This window comes from Lepus europaeus, chromosome 3 (genome assembly GCF_033115175.1).
Source record: "Lepus europaeus isolate LE1 chromosome 3, mLepTim1.pri, whole genome shotgun sequence".
In the NCBI taxonomy this organism is placed as follows: Eukaryota; Metazoa; Chordata; class Mammalia; order Lagomorpha; family Leporidae; genus Lepus; species Lepus europaeus.
The window spans coordinates 98674824-98677828 of NC_084829.1; the positions used below are offsets into that span (position 1 = coordinate 98674824).

The following is a 3005-nucleotide window of genomic DNA, read 5'->3' on the forward strand; positions in this document are numbered from 1 at the left end:
ATGTTGTGATTTTATATAATTTAGCTTTTTGGAAACTCTGATTTTATTATAAAATATAAATAATTATAATTTTTAGGATTGTTTTGAGGATTAAAGTTATATGTATTGTCGATGCATTACAAATACTATTATTGGTTATTATCCTGATTCAGATGTTAAACATTAGTAACCCGATATATCAATTCCATAACAGAGGAACTCTGCTATTAGGAGATGGTAGATTAAGTTTTTTTTTTTTTTAAGGCAATGAACTACTTTTTTTTTTTTAAGATTTTATTTATTTGCTTGAGAGGTAGAGTTACGGTGAGAGGGAGACAGAGAGAAAGGTCTTCCATTCATCGGTTCACTCCCCAAATGGCTGCAACGGCTGGATCTGAAGCCAGCAACCAGGTGCTTCTTTCTGGACTCCTATGTGGGTGCAAGGGCCCAAGGACTTGGGCCATCTTCTACGGCTTTCCCAGGCCATAGCAGAGAGCTGGATAGGAAGAGGAGCAACTGGGACTGGAACGGTGCCCATATGGGATGCCAGTGCTGCAGGCGGAGGATTAACCTACTGTGCCACGGCGCTGGCCCCAGCAATGAACTACTTTTAATAATGTAATTGAGGTAATACAAGATGGATGAATAGTGAGAAGTCACACTGTCCTCAGGCAGAGAAAGATATTGGAAAAACAAAATAAGGACCACTTTCCCAGGGGACTGATTGATAGAAATTTTCAGCGAGAATGGAGAATGTAACACAGACTCCTTGGAATAAAGAGGAATGAATAGAGACATTCCACTACCAGATGCTTTATTCGTGCATCTACATGGCTGGCTCCCAGCTATAAATGCCATCTCACCAGGATAAGTTGAGAGAAGGCTGCCATGGCCTCTGCCTCTGGCCTCTGCTTTGACCAAGGAAGAATTCTACAGTCCCCACTAGCTTTCAGTACAGCTGGGGAACTGGTGAAAGTCTGCACAACTGCTTAGCTCTGTGAAGGGAGGCCATGTTTCCTCCCTCACTTCCCCAGACCAGAGTGCCAGACTCAATCTGCAGTGGAAGAGATGCAGCTGACCCTGTCCAGATGTGGGGAACAGTGGTCAGTCTTGATGCTACTGGAGGCTACTGGAGTCAGGGATAGGGTAACTTGTTGAGCACCCTAAGACTGTGGGAGTTTGGGATAAAGACTATCCAGGACCCTTTCTCTATCTGAGAGTGCATTCCCATGCACTTGCCCATTCTGATGTGGTGACTTCAAGCTCCCTGAACACTGGGGACAAATCTCCTAGAGGGCTCAGGGGGCACGCTGCAGAGTAGATTGTTCCTCCAGATGGTGTGTATGCCTGGGTAGATGAGATGTACACAATGAGCTCACTGTGGGCTCTAAGCAGTTGATTCACTCTCGCATAGAGAAGATCTGGGATTGTGAACACAACAGTGGATTCCAACAACCCTCCCCCTTATTATCTGTAGCTGGAGTTACTCCACCATACCCATCTTGTATATCACTTTGGACTCTTTCCCCACCCATAATTGGTGTCCAGAGCTTCTTTTCCACACCCAGAACACACCCCAGAAACTCTAGTTTAATCTTTAGACACTCCACCCAGCTCTGGAGGCATAGATCCAAAATAAAGCGTTAAGAAACAATCCTCCATAGGAAATAATAAAAAGAGATGACCCAGATGTGAAAAGTTCAACATAGAAGCAAAAACAGATAGACACAAAAAAGTGCATGAAAAAGGAAGGCAATATGACTCCCCAAAAGGAAAACAATAATACATTAATATTAGACTGTGAAAATGGGAAGATAGACAAAATGCCTGCAAAAATAATTTTTAAAAAATTATTCTAAGGTTACTCAAAAACACTGAGAAACAGATGAAATAAGGGAGTCAGTACATGACATGAACAAAAAATTAGCGAAGAGAGATAACTGGAAGAAAAATCCAAACAAATATTTGAAATGAAATTTTCAATAAATAAAATAAGTACATTGCAAAGACTTATCAACAGACTTAGTGAAGAAAAAGAAAGAATGTCTGATCCAAATGACAGGTGTTTTGAAATATCTCAAACAAAAAAATAGTAAGAATGAGGAGCAGGAGGAGGAGGAGGAGGAGAAGGAGGAGGGAGTAAAGAATAAGGAGGAGGAGGAGACTAGCTTTTCGGCCGGAGCCGCCATCTTCCAGTAATTCGCTAAGATGACGAACACAAAGAGAAAGAGGCGAGGTACCCGATACATGTTCTCCAGGCCTTTCAGAAAACATGGAGTTGTTCCTTTTGCCACATACATGTGCATTTACAAGAAAGGTGACATTGTGGACATCAAGGAAATGGGTACTGTTCAAAAAGGAATGCCCCATAAATGTTAGCATGGAAAAACTGGAAGAGTCTACAGTGTTACCCAGCATGCTGTTGGCATTGTTGTAAACAAACAAGTGAAGGGCAAGATTCTTGCCAAGAGAATAAATGTGCGTATTGAACACATTAAGCACTCTAAGAGCTGAGATAGCTTCTTGAAACGTGTGAAGGAAAATGATCAGAAAAAGAAGGAAGCCAAAGAGAAGGGTACCTGAGTTCAACTAAAGCGTCAGCTTGCTCCACCCAGAGAAGCCCACTTTGTCAGAACCAATGGAAAGGAGCCTGAACTGCTGGAACCCATTCCTTATGAATTCATGGCGTAATAAATGTAAAATAAATAAATAAATAAGAAAAAAAGCAAGACTAATCTATATGTTGCCTGTTAGAAGCACACTTTGACAATGAAGATACACACAGAATGAAAGTGAAAGGATGAGAAAAGATATTCCATGCAAATGGAAATCAAAAGAAGGATGAGGAGAAGGAGGAGGAGAAGGAGAAGAAGAGGAGGAGAAGAAAGACAGAAAGAAGTGTTCAGGGTATTTGGGATATTATCAAATGGCCAAATATGTGTTTTTTGAGTTCCTGAAGATATGGAAAAAATAATGGTTTAGAAAACCTCTTCAGTGAAATAACTGCAAAACATTTCCCTATTTTG

The 3005-nt window shown here is 41.1% G+C and overlaps 1 pseudogene; it reads left to right on the top strand.

Annotated features, from left to right (window-relative positions):
• Positions 1-2184: 2184 nt before the first annotated feature.
• LOC133757025 (large ribosomal subunit protein eL21-like) lies at positions 2185-2692 on the top strand (annotated as a pseudogene).
• Positions 2693-3005: the final 313 nt, after the last annotated feature.